Genomic DNA, 20035 nt, shown 5'->3' on the forward strand with positions numbered 1-20035 from the left:
CAGCACAAAGACATGATGGTGGACATTGATGGAAACTCATATGCAGTAAAGTGAGTAAGAGTCATCTCACTTAGTAGGGCAGTTTAATAATCCCTTTCCACAAAGGGTGTTTACTGGGAAAACTGAAAATAAGTAGAGGTTAGAGAATTTGAAATTCTATGCAAAACTCCTAGCACTTCTGAAGATGCAGAGAAAAAGCAGGAGTCTTTCACTGACCTACGCTACCTGGTCATTGAACTTTCAGTGTATTCGCAATGGGTACAAGAGTAGGAAGATGGTACATGTGCATGTGCCTGCACATACATGTATGTGATCTGCAGCATGTGTGTCAGAAAGGAGCACAGAGAGGCAAAAGTGGCTAAACTTACCGGCATAGTAAATTGTGCAAAGTACTTTAGATTTTATTCTGAAAGCGATGAAAACTGACACAGGGTTTAAAACAGAAACTAATTGTCCTGCTTTGCACTTTAGGAAGATCTCATTGGCTCCAGAAAGAAAAAAAATTGGAGGTTAACCAGGAGTAAAGAGGGGGAATGATTAATTAGCTGTTATAGTAATAATAGTGGGAACATTTATTGAAACAGCAGATGAGAAAGACGAGCATATTGCTAGGACCAAATAAAATGATGGTGATGTTAGAGGCATTCATATTACCTATTGGACGTGGGGGGCGGGGCATGCAATCAGAAATTTAATCTACAGATTAGCATCTGAAATGGATGTTCTTTCTTTCGGATTCAAAGTTGCAGATAATCAGTTTACGGAATGTAATTGAATTGGGGAGAGTAGGCAAATGCTTGGAGAGACTAAATTAGAACCCAGAGGACTGACACCAGGTAAGAAGCAGTACCAGGAAACTCATTCATCATAGCTGTTGGCTTGAACGCTGCTAAAATATGGCAGAAAACAGGTCCTTGGATAATCATACTATCTCTTGTCAGAGTGAAATTGAATGAGCAAGATAAATTGACATATTGTGAGACCAAATGACAGTGATTAAGTACCAACCATGCACTGAAATGCTTGATCCAATTCCTTACTGTACCAAGGGGTAGAGTGACCTTTGAAAGAATCTACAGTAGAATGGCCTACATAGGAAAGCTTTCTTTTCCTAAAACTTGACAGTGATGAAGGAAAGATTTCAATACTTTTAAAAAGTAGAGCATGCTGATCCTAGGATCTCAAATTCCATCATTTTAAAAGTCTTACTCAAAATTAATGAAATATTCTTATTCTGATCTGGCAGAGATCAGTTATGTAAATGCATAAATTATTTGCCTGGTCTTTACAATGAGGAAGGAAGTATTTGATTTTTATCATATCTTCTTTTTGTTAAAATAAATATTTATTATCACAGCCATTGCACTTGATTCCAACAGATGAACAGATGGATAATAAATGTTTTTCATGTTTGATTCAGTGATTACTGTCCAGCTACAGAAACAAACATAATACAAACTAAGTTAAAATATATTATCATGGCAAATTTTATAATATAGGTATGAAACTATTTTTTTCATTTCAAGCATAGATTTCTTGAGACTGAAGATTATTCTTCCTTTTTGCTTACTCAGCATTAAGCACACTATCTGCATAGGTGCTTTATATTTAGCAATATCTTTGTATTTCATTTTGTTTGAATAATATTTAATTCAGTTTATAATAATACATATAAAAATAGCAGCAAACTGAAGGTAGCCAATAGAAAAACAGAAAGAGACATACAGTGAAGACGGGAGTGAAGCCAGCTTTCAAGGTTTTAAAGATGTTTGACTCCTTACTTCACTAGGAGTAACAAACTTGTCACTAGTGTAGGGGACCACACAGTGGCTTAGAAAATGACATTTGAAAAAGCATTTGCAGAACACCAGTGTTTTTCAGGTGGAATGGCAAAAGCAATTTAGGTAGAAAGTGTTTCACTGAACTTTGGTCAGATACAGGTGAATGGGTTAGGGTGAATAGTTCAAGGATGAGAATGAAATGATAACTTATAGTCATATTGGGAAATAATTGGGCATTGTTATGGGTTGAATTTTATCTTCACAAAATTCATATGTTGATGTTTTAGTGCATAATACTTCAGAATATAGTTGTATGTGAGATAAAAATAGTAGTAAATTTGTTTAATAAGTTGCTGCTGAAGCATCCATTTAGATCTGAAATAAGTTATTTGGAACCCAGTCCTATCTTATTACCATTGCCAAGTTAGGACTTAGCCACTCTGTGTGGTTATTTGCAATATATCCCACTTTCTCTCATCCTACACACCCCCAAGTCCAAAACATCCCAAAGTTACTGACCACGATAAAATCGGATTGTTAATACAAGTCATGTAAATGCTTTCTCTTAGCAAATGTTCTCTTTAAACTAGCTAATCCACAATCCTTGCAGAAAAAAACTAAGGATAATGTGCACAACTTTAATAACAGCATAGTTTGCAGGTCCTAGCATCTCTCTCTCCTGGTCCCACCCACCCCACCCAGTCTGGCTCTAGTCCATCTAGCTCAGGTTTCTCCCCACACTGGTTTAGCTGTCTGATAACTCAAGACTTCCCATTAGTCTGTCCAAGAGACCCTGCTATGGCTAGAATTTGTTTTTTCCACTCTGAAACATGCTGATGTGACTGCTATTGTGGACATGTTATGAGGTGGCACCTTTCAGAGGTCATTAGAAGGGATTAATGCCTTTCTTAAAGGACTGGGTTAATTCTCTTTCTTGTGGGAATGGATTGGTTACCATGAGAACAGTTATAAAACAATATTGTCCCTTGTGTTATGTCTTTTCTGCAGGTGCTGGCTGGGCCTTTTTTTCTGTCATCATGTTATAAAGCAGAATGAGGTCCTCAGATATGGTTGCCTGACTTTGGATTCTTAGCTACCTGAACTGTGAGCCAAAACAAGCTTCTTTCTTTTTTAAATTGCACATTCTCAAGTTTTTATTTTTTTAATAGCAAAAGAAAGTAAATTAGACTCCAAGACCATATTTGAGTAAAAATCACAAGATAGGTAATTAAAGTAAAATGAAACTGTTTGGATAGTCCCTAATCCAGAATGACTGGTGATATTCTAAGAGATTAGGACACAAACAACACAGAAACCCAAGGATGACCATATGAAGTCACAGTGAGAAATCAGTCATCCACAGGCCAAGAGGAAAGGCCTTAGATATTTTGTTATTGGAATTCTAGCCTCCAGAATTGTAAGGAAATTAATTCATGTTGCTTAAGCTACCTAGTGTTTTTATTATTATTATTATTATTATTATTATTATTTAATTTTTACAGACTGCATTTGATTCATTGTACACAAATGGGGTACATCTTTTTATTTCTATAGTTGTGCACAATGTAGATTCATACCATTCATGTAATCATACATGTACAAAGGGTAGTAATATCTGTCTCCTTTTACCATTTTTCATACCCCTGCCCCTTCCTCTCTTTCATTTCCCTCTATATAAGCTAAAGTTCTTCATTATTCTCTCATCCCCCACCCCCCCACTCTCATTATATATCATCATTAACTAATCAGGGAAAACATTTAACCTTTGGTTTTTGGGGATTGGCTTATTTCACTTAGCATGATATTCTCCAATTCCATCCATTTATCTACAAATACCATAATATTCTTCTTTATGGCTAAATAATATTGCATTGTGTTTATATACCACAGTTTCTTTATCCATTCATCTGTCAAAGCACAAGAAATTAAAGCAAGAATCAATAAATGTGGTGGACTCAAACTAAAAAGCTTTTACTCAGCAAAGGACACGATCAATAATGTGAAAAGAGAGCTTACAGAGTGGGAGAAAATCTTTTCCACACATGCTTCAGATAGAGCACTAATTTCCAAAATTTATAAAGAACTTACAAAACTTTGCACCAAAAATACAAAGAACCCAATCAATAAATGGGCCAAGGAACTGAACAGACACTTTACAGAAGATGATCTACGGGTGATTAATAAGTTACCTAGTATTATGGCAGAGCTATCAAATTAGTAGAATTTCCAAGGCCAAAGGGCTAATGGAAGGTAGACTTGCCTTAAAACTACACAAGAAGTGTGGAATGTGAGCTAGAGTAGAGAGAAATGGAGAGGGGAGTCTGGGTATAGGGTCAAAACCAAAAAATCCAAGAAGGCTTTCTTAAGTAAATCCCTTCATTCACCAACAAAGCAAAGCCAAGTCAGAAGAATGGCTACAAAATATAAATGGGAATAATATTTCTAAAAGTAGACCATCCTAATAAAGCCACTAAGGAATCTTGGTGTAAAAAGGGAAGGGAACTTTAAAACTGCTTCAAAATGTAAAGATCTTGTGATGGATTTAAACTGACAACAAATATATTGTCTAAATACTGTCATGGTAAAAAAAAAAAATTTTAAAGAATCTGCTAGTATAACCTATTACAATTAGCAAAGTCTTTATTTGTCTCACCTGGCAATGACATTGTCCTAAATTCAAGAAAAAGAATGTTCCCATTTAGTAAGAAAGCATTATGAGCTACAATTTACAGTTTACTGTTTCACTACATAATATATAATACTTGGAAACATTGTAAGATGCTTAAGGAAGTATATTCACAACAATTTTATAGCTATAACTTTAAAATCCTGTTCTCATTTTAAAAGGTTCTGCATGTGATGAGATTTTTCCAGACACTTAAAATAGTATTCATCATTTTGTAAGTAAAAAAGATAAAACCTATTGTTAGGATTATTGGAGAATAGGTTATTCTAAGTTGACATAGGTTGGCAGAGTGAAGAAAGCAAAATAATACAGCTGCAGCAAACAGTTTGCATAATCTCAGAGTCAGTTTGTAAAAATGCAAACCATGTAAGAAATCTAGGGAAAATAATCTGGCACATTCTGGGAGCAGGTAAAACTTGTGTTCCATGTGAAAAGAAACCCAATGTGCCTATAGAAGGCACATTACATATGAGTCTGCAACTCAATATTGCAACAGAAATTAATAAGCTATTGCTGTGATTAGAAGTAGAAATCATATTCAGGAATAGGGATGTACTAATTCTTCCTCTATCCAAAATTAGATTACAAAAAAAACAAAAAACAAAAAAACAAAAAAACAAAAAAATAAAAGAAAAGAAACCTGAAATATTCATTATTCTTTCACTTAAAAGTTAAAATAATAAAAATAGTTCTGGTAGTTTCTCATAGTTTCATAGAAGTTATTCTACATGATAAAACATTTAGAAGAGCAATGTAAAAAAGATCATATTTAATAAGGATAGACAATAATCATCATTAGATTTTTACAACAAATTTCAAGGAAATTAAGTGTCATACAATTCATGGGAAAAAATGAGAAAAAATCTTGGACCCATTAAAAAAAATAAAACAGCCAATTAGAATTTGCCAAGCTATAGAACAGGTTCCCAAAAGATGTAAAGCTTCAGTATAATTTTGGAGAAGGTGCTTTTGATATTTCCATATTTGCATAGTAGGAAAGTCTGTCTTTTCCTGAGTCTTAACTGAATGTAATTTCATAGCATTCTTATTTTGAGTCCCTCAGATGAGAGTAGAATTTTTAATTATATTAAAATCAGCCATAAGAGTGTTTCTAAAGATGAAGTTTTTCCTGTTTCTTTAGGAGGTTGGATAGAAAATTTTTTTCTTACTCTGCTTTATCAAATACTTTAGACTTCTACACAATGATACACTTCATATGTTTCCTATGTCTAGAACCTTCCATGAATTGAAGTTAGTTGTAAAAGTAGGAGGCATTTTCTAGGTGGAATGGCAAAGAATATTGGCCAGTGCTTAAATTCCACATAGGCTAATAATTCAAGTTCATAAATCCTTAACATTATGAAAATTTTAATAAATAATAATACTTAAAGTTTTATTAGCTGAAGCTGGTAAAATATAGAAAAATAGAAAGTATCAATAAGGGTTTCTCCTGGATTACCGAATGAAACCACAAAAAGAGAAGTGGGATCATATAACAAATTGACACTCTAGGAACATCCATTCAGGATAATTCAAGGTCAGGATAAAATATCTCTCTGAATTTACAACTTCATGTGGCACAAAACAGATTATAGCCTCAGGGTGAGATTACACAAAAATTACCCAATCTTTGGTGACAGAAGCCTGAAAATGACATTGAGATGTAAGATTTTTTGAAGGAAGATCTGGATCACTGCCATCACTTTGGGACTTTGGGTAAAGCATTAGTTTTAAGAGTTCCTGGAAGCTGATCCATTGAAACACCCTCAAGGTCTGTCAAAGCTGGTGTTCACAGGTCTATGGCATGGAACCCGAGGCAGAGGTCAACAGCCTTTTCTCATTTCTTCATCATTCGCTCATTATTCATATTTTCTTGGCCTATGTGACCTTTCATTTTTAAAAAGAGGTGTACTTTTGAAATTTATGAATTTATTTTTATGAACTTTTGATAATTTTAAGTACTTTCCAAAAAAATCTGCATAGTATAAGACATTATACTTTTTGAACAATAAAATCCCATGATTATTACTTATTTGGTTTGGTGGTTTTAAGTTCAATAAAAGCTCCTTAAAGTTACTCTGCATTTTCTATAATGACAGAAATGATTGCCTCTTGATATGTTTCATTTTCATTCTTAATTATAGTGCTAGAAAAATTTTTGTGTTTGATTCTTTTGTCAGGTACTTGTTTCTTTGATTATTTATAAATAATATCCATGTATATTTATATATGTATACACTTAAACATTTATATGTATACATGATAAATGAAGGAAAAAGAGCATGTACATTATACTTATAAGAAAACTAAGAGATCTGTATAAATAGACCTTTAATTAGTTCATGATACTGTTGAAACTGGCTATTGGAATAGGGCCATAATCTGTGTAACCAATTTCCTATAGGACAACATTAGGGCAAAGATCATTCTTACTCCTCTCAGCAACTTATTCAGATAAAAGTTAGATAGTCAAGAGCCAATTATATATTCTTCAATGTCAAAGGTTAACTTTTATTCACTTTTAAAATCCCTGAACATCAAATGTAAAACCTGATTCCTGATACATTGTAGAAACTTAACATTGAATTAAATTAAGTTTGTAAAGAAAGTTAGAAAATTGGACATACTAAAATTGATTAAATATTTTATTGTGTCATGGAACTGCTTTTATTTTTCAGCCAGCCACATTATCACTGCCTTCTTAAAACAAGTCAGATTGATTTAAAAAACATTGTTTTTCAATATTGCATTAAAATAAACACAGTTGCAAAAATAAATTTCATAAATGACTTGAGAGTGAAACTGGCAAATGCCAACATTCAAAATCAAATTAAAGGATCTTTTTGTTTTCTTACTTTATTAAATGAATATATTATCTTTATAAAGAATATTGCTAAAAAGTGTAAGTTGAGTGCCTCCCATCGGACAATAGTATGTGTTACCAAGTGTGCAGAAACAATTATGTTATAGTATAATGATGCTGAGATTTGATGTCTGTGGGATGCATTTAATTTGATTATCTGAAATTATTTTTATCAGGTTTGTCTATTTGTATTGTTGTAAAATGTTTTAAATTGACAATAACAAATTACTATGTAATGAAAGATGATCATCTTTCATCTTTTTACTTCAACTGGTTATTCCTGGTTCCTTTCTTCACAAATGAAATCAAAACCAAGTAGGAGGACACTAACAAATGTATAAAATGCTTGGGTTAAGACAGAATGTGATATCCTGGAGCTGATAACATTTTGCCATTTTTACAGTTTTGTATCTTGTTGTCCACCAAAAGCTCGTGATCCACCCGTGTGTATCTTCTCTCTGCTCTCGTGGGGATCACTTGGAGATGCTTTAATTCAGAAGAGAGACACTTTTCTAATTCATACAAGTGTGTAGGTAGGTTGGTATTAGCTCTGCAGACACAGGAAAATTGTTCTTCAGGGAAAGCTCACTTCTTAAGTGAGTGATACGTGCTTCTACCTTATTCTTCTTTTCTTTTCAAATATATTTTTTCCAGGGAAACTTTTTAATCCCAATTTTAATTCAAATAATCTGGAAAAATTATTATTCTTCCCACTTGAAATCATCACGAGGAGGGAAAAATATTCATTGTGTTCTGCAAATGCTTGTCCCAGTGGTTTTATGGCAGATTTGTTTCAGAATGATGGGACAAATAAGCAAAAGATAATCACATATTTGCTTAGTTTCAAATTTGTGACACTGAATTTCTTAGTTTACCACAATATACTAATGACAGGGCAAATCAGTAGATGAACAAGACTCAATTTTCAATATTCTCTGTAAGACTGTTAATAACAAAATTAACTCCTTTTCCCTCTTTTCCTTCTTACATTAAAGTTCCTAAGAGAAAATCTTCCAGGTACTTAAGGTATTCATTAATTTGATATCTTCTTCAATTCCCTCTCAACCTCAGCCACATTTTCCATAAGTGAAAATGCCCAGAATTGGATGTGGACTTCTCAATGAAGATGAAAATAAATCAGTAATGACCTTGATATTTTGTTCATTTTCTTCTCATTTCACTTTTTGTAGACAATCGGTTTCTTGATCATGGTTTCTCATCATTTTTGCATAAAAAAATCAAAACACAATTTATACTGTATCTCCTTTCATCAACCTATTTATGGCAAGTAAAAAAGGCTCCCCTTTAAATAACCTCTGCTGCCAAAGAAGATGCACAGCGACATGTATAAGCACTTCTACAGAGGCAACTGAATGCTATGAATAATACATGATTCTGAAAAATGATTTAGCATGATATAGCCAGTTATAATGGCAATGAAACAGGTGCATCTTTTGTTGAATAAGTTTATAAAAATTTCAGAAAAAGTAGCCAAGAAGACAGTAAAATCATTGCTAATATATAATGCAGCATATATGACTAAAGTGGCCGAAATTGCTTCAGACTACACAATGAATATCTTTATTCACACTTTTTAAAGTGGTTATTTTGTGATTCACATGTTAAAAATATGACAGCAATAGCTGTATACAAGTCATCCGTATGGTGTTTGTATAGGCGTGGTGATTCAATATCATTTCTTTAAACTAAATGTATATATTTTTTTCATTGAATAGCAAGATGTATTTCCCCCCTGAGGCTCACACATCTGACACAATTGGTTTTACATTAAAATATGTTTACAATAATAAGAATCAGATATATTTTAGATAATGTGGTCAGATTTGTGCCAACAGTATCTGCTTTAAAGGTTAAAAGGAATCTAGGAACAAAGTTTTGTGCTCTCCTCCCATTTCCGATAAATTTGGAATGAAATTCATAATGAAGTGTCAGTGTATCCGTAAGCAGGGCCTTATCTGTTGCTTTCATTGATAGTTCAAGTAACCAGATGGTGAACTGGGTTCAAGAATTGGTTTTGAACATTAAGTTCACCCAGCAGTAGTGAGATACAGAGAAATCACTGGCTGAGTTAGGGAAAACTGGCATGAAAGTTGTGTTTTATATCTTATCAACTCTGTCACTCAGAATAAATGAACATTGGTGAGCCTCAGTTTCTAGAAAAGAATACTATGAGCATAAAACATGATGACTCCGGAACTTCCTACTGGGATTTCATGAGACAGTGAATCCAAAGTTTTCCATCTGGTAAAATCCTTTGCTGTGTATTGAGGTGCTGCACTCTTGAAGGTGTTAGTTGAGATTCTCCATTATTTCTTGTTATTTCATCAATACTTTTCATGATATATTGCTAAAAGTGTTCAAGTAATCAAGTTGGGATCTTGATATACCAGTAAAACTCAGAAAATTGTTCTGTTCCTTCTCAAAACAAAAAGGACATTAACTTACAGGTTTACCAACTATTATTTTTTGACCTAAAACTGTGTTAACTGTCTAAAATTCCTAATTACCTTTCATATTTCGTTCTTGTTTTGCAATTAAAACACATCATTCCTCCCCACTAGCCAATTAGACCCTTTTATATGCTAAACTGCTGCTTCCTCTGAGGCTGCAGATACCACTTCCACTGACTATTTTTTGTTGTTGTTGTAAACAAATGGGATACATGTCGTTTCTCTGTTTGTACATGGAGTAAAGGCATACCATTTGTGTCATCATAAATTTACATAGGGTAATATTGTTTGATTCATTCTGTTATTTTTTCCCTTCCCCCCACCCTTTTCACCCCTTTTTTCCCTCTATACAGTCCTTCCTTCCTCCATTCTTGCCCCCCTCCCTAACCCTAACCCTAACCCTAACCCTAACCCTAACCCTAACCCTAACCCTAACCCTAACCCTAACCCTAACACTAACTTTTAGAGCTGTTTGAAGGGTGGTATTGCGAATTTGCTATGAACAGGATTCTGGTTTCGGTCCAGCTAGATTAGACTCCTGTGTCTGCTTCTAAACGGTTGGGCAAATGTGAGCAGGTTACTTCATTTTCTGTGCCTCAGTTTCACAGCTTAATTAGCCAGAAAGAAACAGGAATGGGATAGGACTCAACCTTTCTTTCTTATGTCATTAATCTCTGCAGTTCCCAAGCCATTCTACAGAACAGACACCACAGAGTTCCTCAAAAAAAAAAAAAAAAAAAAAAAAAAACCAACTGTTGCCTGCAACTTCCTTAGCCAATACATGCCTGAATGCCTTGGAAAAGAGAGTATACTTGGGTCCCTTAAGGAGTGTTTTGGTTAGCAGGTGGCTAATTAGGTTACTTAAAATATAGGAATGCCAACATTGTCATTCCATGAATCTTGAAATTCCTTTCTACATTATGCAATTGAAATTCCAATAATTTTACTTTATTCATTACAGGTCACCACTTTTTTGATTATTGGTCACCACTGACTTAGATAGTGACAGACTGTCAATATTGCTTCCAATAGACCAAACCAACAAATGAAACCTCAAAACACATACAAGTGTACCTATGTCAATGAATTTTTCCCAGTTGAACCCTTTATTTCCATTTCATCTAACTTCTGCTCCAGTGCATGAGCAACAGGGTCTTAATAGTGATAGGTATACTCTTAACTTTTTTTTTTTTTTTTGTACATAAATCAATGTATCTGCGGGGGCACCTGGCTCTCCTTGCAGTGCTTGACAGAGTTCCACTGAAGGATGATTGCAGAGACTCATCCTAAAAGGATTGTAGCCAGATGTATGCCTCCCTAGCTTGGATGTTATTCTGTGGAGTTTTCCTAATAATATATTACTCACTTCAGTCTGAGGATCTTGCTAGAGGTGATGGGAATAATTCTACAAATTTCCAGAAAAACATCACGGAGACAAAAACACATGTTGAAACCCTGTGATGTTAACCTCACTACAGGAGAATGTTTTTATTATGTTAAAACTCAAACACTGCATTTACTGGCACAGCCAGAACCTGTTGGGGCACAGAAATTTATATATAACAATGTTTCCCCAAGTTCTAAACACAAAGCACCTCCCACAGTAGCTACTAGATATGGACCAGCTTATTTTATCAATGGCAAGCCCTGGTACCCCACTAAAGGCAAGCCCTTAGAGAAGGTAGACATCGATCTCCCCCTGTCTCCTACAGGGTGGTTTAATTCAGATGATGGTTTTGTTTATGTGTGGTGATAAGGTAAAAGAATAAGGTTTCACAACATTCCTTCCTTCCTACAAAGAATATGTCACCCCTATGATAAACGTTGGTACACAATAACCATTGGGACCGCTGCCCTCCTGTAACCCTTAACTCAGCAATTTAGATATTAACCAGAAGGACCTAGTAGAGATGGTCACATGACATTATTTGTCTATCGCTTTATGGCAAAAGTAATAAAAATAGTCTTAGGTCATATAGAGTTTAGATATTAAGGAAATAAACATTGTATTAGCTCATTGACATAGTTAGATATTCTTAAAATAATTGTGATTAAGTAAGGATAATCTGTATGGTTACTGTTTTCTCATAATCTTTTGGTAAAAACAATTTCTGCCTATGCTTTGGAAACTTGTTTGATTTTATTAGTCATAAGCCTGTCATCATTTTCTGATGAAAAATGTATATAAACCCAGCCTTCCCCAGAATAAAGTGGGATTGATTGCACCAGAACTAGAGTTTGTGTCTTTCGTTCTCCATCCATCGCTGGTGCTGTCTCCCCGCGCCCCGTTTACCAGTGTGGAACCCATGGACTCCTGCTAGGGCTGGACCCCGGCATGTATCCTTGTGCTATTCTTTCAGGATTGTGTAACTACTGTTAAATGACAGATAACAGAAGTGCTTAATAAAACAACTGCTTTCCTATCCCAAGCTTCTTATGCAGAAATGGGATGGTGCCGGGGACCAGCCCTAGCAGCAGAGTCCAAGGGTCCCTAATGGCCTGAAATGTAAAAGCCCCCAATAGATTAGGCGGCGCAGCGTCGGCGATGGACAGCAAACCACACGGACTCGGGTCAGTGTTGGAATGCTGACAACTTTATTGAACTCCTTTACAGCTTATATACCCTTGCTCCCACCACCAAAAATATCTTGTGATCAAACATAAAGAAAGCACTTCTTTAGAAGTTTCAATAGATAACAGAAGTTAGGTTGTAAAGTCAGCTAACTGGCGCCATCTGGCATATCTATCTCACTTAACATTTCTCCACAATGGGCTCTTCTTGACCCGAAACCTACAGAACGCACATTTTTCTTTAAAATTTAACCTTTACCCAGTCTCCTGTTACTGTGATAAACCATGACCTCCAGTAACCTTCTACTATGACCCTAATCACATGCCTAAGCTATAGTAAATCACACAATACTATTAAGAACTAAATCATTATTTTCAAAGCAAAAAATCTTTGTCTAAAAGGACTAAGACTTCTTCTCTTGAAATAAACTTAATGTACTTTTGTGTAAAAGTTAACAAAAACATCACGAGGCATATTGCTTCAGATTGTTCACCATTCCCCATAGGAATATTAATGCTTTTGTATAAACAAATGAACTTTATTTTACTGGAATCGAATTGGCTCATATGAATTGTTTGCTTTCCCATCATCCTTCAACTGAGAAACTTTATTGAACATGATCACACAGTGTAACAAAGTGAGTTTCTTTTGAACAGCAAAAAAGAAGGGAGAGAGATCAACTCTCTAGGGAAGGAGCTCCAGCTTTACTCAACTTACGACGAGTCCTTGCCAACATCTTCCAGAGGAAGTTTCCAACCTCTGGCATGGGCTGTTACCCACCAGGCACACTCCCTTGGCATGAGTTCTATATGCCGGGCGCCCCCGCAGGATGGTTTTCTGAAAAGCAGGGTTTGTTGTTGCCTTCATAGAAAGGATAGTTCGTGGATTTGGGAAGTTAGCTGTACTCAAATTTACATTTGTTGAAATTTACATTTACATCTACATCCTTTCTCTCAGGGTCCCATTTTTTTTTTCTGTTCAAGTGTCTTTTCCAAAGCATGAGAGTGACACATTTTCTTCAAAGACAAGTTAAGAAATATTTTAGGCATTGTGAGCAGTACAGACCCTGTTAGAATAATTCAACTCTGTCAGTGCTGCTAAGGTAGCACGGCAGGCATAAATATATAAGCTAATCTTGCCACAATGTTCCCATAACATTTTTGGGGGGGAGTAGGGAGGGTAGGGATTGAACCTAGGGGCCCTCAACCACTGAGCCACATCCTCACCCTATTTGTATTTTATTTAGAGACAGGGTCTCATTGAATTGCTTAGGGCCTCACTAAATTGCTGAGACTGGCTTTGAACTCACGATCTTCTTGCCTTACTGCCTCAGCCTCCTGAGCTGCTAGAATTATAGGCATGTGCCACCACACCCGGGCTATAATATTTTATTTGTAAAAATTAGGTAGTAGCCTAAGAGCCATAGTTTGCCCATCCCTGTTTCAACATTTGAGATTTAGCAGGATTTATCTTTTAACCAAAAGGGCAATAATTTTGCCCTTAATTAGATACTGTATTGGTCCTCAAGTGCTCTGCAGGTGACCATAGGTGAGTAGAAACCCCTTCTAAGTTGTCTTGGAGGTATTTTGATTCCCTGTACATGTTGTGACTTGTACCTTTATAACTTTTTTTTTTTTTCTTTTTTCCTATGTATGCACTCTGGGAATGTCAGAAGATGCTGCCTTTGTATTTATCCTTGTTACCATGGCACCTAATTGTCATAGTAATTTAAATTTTTATGACCTTGCCCTCCTTCTGCAATTCATTCTATATTATGCCAGAATTGATTTGAATAATCATGATGCAACTGTATGCCAGGAATTACATGTATCACATTTCCCCCAGCAATAGGATTATGCCTGTGCTGCTTCACTTTTCGAGAGTTGGTAGCATGGAAACTCTCCAGGTATCAATTGTTTTATTAAAAGAGTCATAGCACATAATAAACAATATACCAAATTAAAATGAGGATAGTCTGAAAAGGGATATATTCCCAAAGGTGTGGACAATATTGGGAAGGCATAACATGCTGTTTCACAAATGTCTTATCTAATGCATTTATTGGTATTCATTTTGAATTTCAGATGTGAACCTGTTTTGTCCTGATTGAAATCTTCAAGTTATAGTATGATCTCTTTCTATACAGTACAGACTGCATAATAGCTGGTAGAAACAGTTGTCAAATTAGAAATATTTGTGTCAAATTTTCATAAAATTTATTCCTAAAATCAGTACGTAAATTTGGAGTAAATTTTTTTTTATTGGAAGTGGTTTTTTTTTAATTAAAAATCATAAATTTACATAGGGCAATGTTGTTTGATTCATTCTGTTATTTTTTCCCCTTCCCCCCCACCCCTCCCACCCTCTTTTCCCTCTATACAGTCTTTCCTTCCTCCATTCTTACCACCCTCCTTATCCCTAACCCTAACCCTAACACTAACCCCTCCTATACCCCCTTATATGTCCTCATCCGCTTATCAGCGAGATCATTTGTCCTTTAGTTTTTTGAGATTGGCTTATCTCACTTAGCATGATATCCTCCAATTTCATCCATTTGCCTGCAAATGCCATAATTTTGTCATTCTTCATGGCAGAGTAATATTCCATTGTATATATATGCCACAGTTTCTTTATCCATTCATCAACTGAAGGGCATCTAGGTTGGTTCCACAATCTGGCTATAGTGAATTGAGCAGCTATGAACATTGATGTGGCTGTATCTCTGTAGTATGCTGATTTTAAGTCCTTTGGGTATAGGCCAAGGAGTGGGATAGCTGGGTCAAATGGTGGTTCCATTCCAAGATTTCTGAGGAATCTCCATACTGCTTTCCAGAGTGGCTGTACCAATTTGCAGTCCCACCAGCAATGTATGAGTGTACCCTTTTCCCCATATCCTCGCCAACACTATTGTTGCTTGTGTTCTTGATAATTGCCATTCTAATTGGGGTGAGATGAAATCTTAGGGTAGTTTTGATTTGCATTTCTCTTATTACTAGAGATGTTGAACATTTTTTCATATATCTGTTGATTGCTTGTAGATCTTCTTCTGTGAAGTGTCTGTGCATATCCTTAGCCCATTTGTTGATTGGATTATTTGTATTCTTGGTGTAGAGTTTTTTGAGTTCTTTATAGATTCTGGAAATTAGCGCTCTATCTGAAGTATGAGTGGCAAAGATATTCTCCCACTCTGTAGGCTCTCTCTTCACATTACTGATAGTTTCCTTTGCTGAGAGAAAGCTTTTTAGTTTGAATCTATCCCAGTGGTTGAGTCTAGCTTTTATTTCTTGTGCTATGGGAGTCCTGTTAAGGAAGTCTGATCCTAAGCCAACAAGTTGAAGGTTTGGATTTGGACCTACTTTTTCTTCTATAAGATGCAGGGTCTCTGGTCTGATTCCGAGGTCCTTGATCCATTGTGAGTTGAGTTTTGTGCAGGGTGAGAGATAGGGGTTTAGTTTCATTCTGTTGCATATGGATTTCCAGTTTTCCCAGCACCATTTGTTGAAGAGGCTATCTTTTCTCCATTGCATATTTTTGGCCCCTTTGTCTAGTATGAGAAAATTGTATTTATTTGGGTTTGTGTCCATGTCCTCTATTCTGTATCATTGATCTATCTGTCTATTTTGGTACCAATACCATGCTGTTTTTGTTACTATTGCTTTGTAATAAACATAGTTATAGAATAAATTGAAGTAGTTAGAGTCATTCTGGTTAAAATGTTGAAAATTGAAAAACATGCTTCAAACTGAACACATATAAAGTAGCATATCCTGTATAATCAACAGAGATAGTGCAAACCACAGTCCATACTTCATCCTACACTCTTGAGGGGCCTGCAATTAATCAGAATGACAAGTATTTGCATGTTCTTTTGGTCTAGAATATATAAAAAGAAAGCTTATAATGTTCTATATGGCCTGCTCTCCAAAGTCCTGGAAACAGCTCATGGAAATATTTTATTTTGGTCATTGATTATCCCACAAAATGCAGTTATAAATTAACCTTCAAGGTGGCCTATTGCCATTTACTTTTTACCAAATCATAGCTATTGAAACTAAGATGTTGATGTATATAATAGCTATATCTTTAGAATTACCTTTCTTATGTTAAATAAAATATTTTCATGCTATTTCTTTTATCCTATTCAACAATAGAATTGTCTTAAAGCTATTTTTGCATTCTGTATGATATTATTTCACATTGGTAATTTCTAATTCTAGTTATTTTGGTGAAAATAAAAATAAATTAAAATGCCTAGAAAAGATGATATTACTAATCAGGAATATCAGGTACTAATAAGGTCAGTATGAGTGAAAAAGAAAGATGTTAAGAATCTAGGGAGAAAACTTTAGATTTAGAGGGAATGCATATCTATAACTACAAAAATGCACTTTCGGAAGGATGTGTAGGTACAGCAAAATGTACTTATGGTCTGAATTAGATTCCTTCCTTACATTTATGTATTTGAACATTACAAGAAATTATTAGAAATACAATTACTAACATTCTTACTAAAAGCGAGTAGCTTGTAGATGTGTAGTTTTTATAGTAATGCCATTTTAATCTTGTAAGAAAATTTTAATGTGGTCTATTCCCTTCTTACATGAATATTTGGTGCATGTTTCATTTTTCTGTGTCTAGATGTAACAAATTTGAGGCAGGGTCTTATTCCTATGCCATATTCCCAAAGTTACTGCTACCCATCTCCATCTTGCTTTGGAAGCACCGCCTTCGCCTTGCACTATGTATATATTTGTCTATCCAGCTCAATGAGTCTAACTTTTTAGGGTCAGGATGGATCCTGCATTTTATTGATGGCCATCCACAGCAGCATAAAAGCTTTTTCTTCAGAAAGATATACTATGCAATCACACATAATTATTTCTCTTCAGCTGGGCTTCAGAAACTAAATAAAGCAATCATGTAAAAATGTCCAATGGCTCTAAGCACCATTTGACAAGAGCTTTTTATGTTTTCTATATATTCTAATTTGGAAAAAGACATTAAGAGGGTTTTAATTTCACATCACAATTATTGAACTAAAAAATAAAATGAACCATAAGAGTTCAGCTCTTATTTTATCAAGAAAAAAAAAAAAGAGAGATTACGATTGAAAGTGTTTTTTTTTTTTTTTTTTTTTTTCCTGTAAGATTACAAACTGGTAAGATATAAAAGGTTACATATGGAAAATACCATTTCTTAGAATTTGCTTCAGTCAATATACTTATGGTCTGATTATAATTCCTAGTTATTGTTTTTTCTCAAATTTGTAAAGGAGTGAGAAATTCTCTTCCCAAATGTTTCTCTATTATCTCACATATCCTTACATTTATACCATGATCTTCCCAAAAGATCTTGATTTTGAGCCGAAATACACGAGAATAAAAAATTAGTAAAGCACACAAATGATAATTTATAAGAATTCACTGTACTTGTAAAGCTACAATATTTTTATAAAGAATTTAGTGTGACAAGTGATAATAATGTGTGTATAAATAGGGTAATATACTAGCAAACAAGACTGAGTGTGTCGTGGAAAGATTCTCGAGAGACTCTCATGCATCTGGGGAATGTGTAGAATTTAGTTGCAGAAAGGCATGACAGGGCTTTCTGGACAGAGTACTGTGCATCTCCATGAAATCTTTCCATGGGTCTAGATTAGAGGTACCCTGGCAGAATCTAAGTTGCCTACCAGATATTAATTCTCTTTCTCTGTTTTTCTATTAATGCTTCTTTTTTCTATCTTAATCACAAAAAAAATCAAGTTCTTCATTAAATCCAAGAGAGGACACATATCTAAGTTTTAGAAAAGATAGGTAAGGAGAGATCAGTTTTTATTCCATCTGGGAGAACCCTAAGAGAGGTAATTTAACTTCTTTTGCCTTTTCTTTAATCCTGTTGCCTGGGAGGCAGGCTAATGGACTTCTTATGTAAATAAAAGGAATAAAATATCTTCTCTGAATATCTTTTTTTTCAATTTTTTTAACCTTTAGAGCTAAGCATAATATTGATTAAACTGCATCCATGTAGTAGAGAGAACTATTAAGTAAATTCATCTGATTAAGATTTATTTTGTGGTAGATTTTTAACCATATCTTCTGTATTGGACCATGATTAAGTAGTTTTAAGCATAGATTTATTATAAATAAAATTGAAATTTATCAGTAGTATGCAAAAATATGTGGAATGTGTTAGAATATGACCATACTAGGAACAAGCAATATTAGATTAAAAGATAGAAAAACAATCTTAACCTACTTAGGAAGACAGTAGGTCTTGACTTCAGTGAATATCATTTATAAAAATGGAAGGTAAGAGGGAAAGGCAAACAATGGAAAATATAATGATCTTAGCTTTTGGGGTTTTAGCAATGAGTAACTGTTACATAATCGAGAGTAACTATGCATCTCTTCCTGATCCAAAAAGAAAATTCTGTTTAACAAGCACTCAATTTTTTTTATGTGAACTATCCGTGGAGAAAACTGATTATGACTTAATTCCTATTCCTATAGACCTTCTGAGATATAAATTTTGAATTAGTGTTTCTCTGGCACACTAAAAGTAAAATGCGTATCTAGTTCAATGTTAATTTCTTGTTCTAGGAGACCGCAATAGACCAATTCACTTATCTTCCTCTTCTGGGCCCTTTATTTCAATTGAATAAATACAGTACATTTCTTTTGTATTTTGATTGAATAAGTGAGACAGACTTCGCCTTTATAATTCTTGTGTTCATCAATGCAATAAGTGTTATTAGAACAGACAAAAGAGATTGAACACATTCATTTTTAAACTAACAGGTATATATTGTTTTCTTTTAAAGAAAAAGAGAGTGCTGATTAGTCACAAAGTAATTACTCCTGAAGTACAAGTATTCCAGATAATTATTTAATTTTGTACTTGAAATTCATTTGGAAATGTGAATTTTGATCATTTTTAACCCATTTTCATTATAATAAAATCATCCTGTTGGCATTTTAAAAATATTTTCATATATTCATAAAATAAAATATTGTGCAGTCACTAGAATTATGATATGATAGCACAGTTAATGTAAGGAAAACTCCCTTATTTTATATATATATATATATATATATATATATATATACATACATACATGTGAACATATATATAAAGCAGCTCTATAGCAGAATCACAGAAGATTCAAAACTTGTACAAATAATGTATGATACTTAATATATATGCCCTTAAACTAAATATTATTAAATACTTTCTGCTAGTAAATCATACTCTGGGATTCTTATAATCTAATGTTGAGTATCTGTACTTTCTTCCTTGAAGATCTATCACTTGCGATGATACAAATGAAAGGAAAAAAGAAAATAAAACCCCAACACAATAGATTTTTAACACACACACACACCAAATAAATAAATTAATTAATTAAGAAAGAAAAACTAAAAAAAAAAAAGAAAAATAAACAGAAGTTGGTTTAGTTCTGAAAAGTCTCATGCAAATCCAAATGAGTCTTTCATTGTTTTTGTTTTTTCTTGGAATGAAGTGTGGAATTGAATGTCAGAAAGAAGTTGCAGTTTTCTAGGTACATCTTCTGATTCAGAACTCTGTTTTGGTTACCACTCCATAAGTAGGTATGTTTTATATTTATGTTATTGCATAATTTGAATACTTAAAATCTGGCAGCTT

This window comes from Sciurus vulgaris (assembly GCF_902686455.1).
Source record: "Sciurus vulgaris genome assembly, chromosome: 9".
NCBI lineage: Eukaryota > Metazoa > Chordata > Mammalia > Rodentia > Sciuridae > Sciurus > Sciurus vulgaris.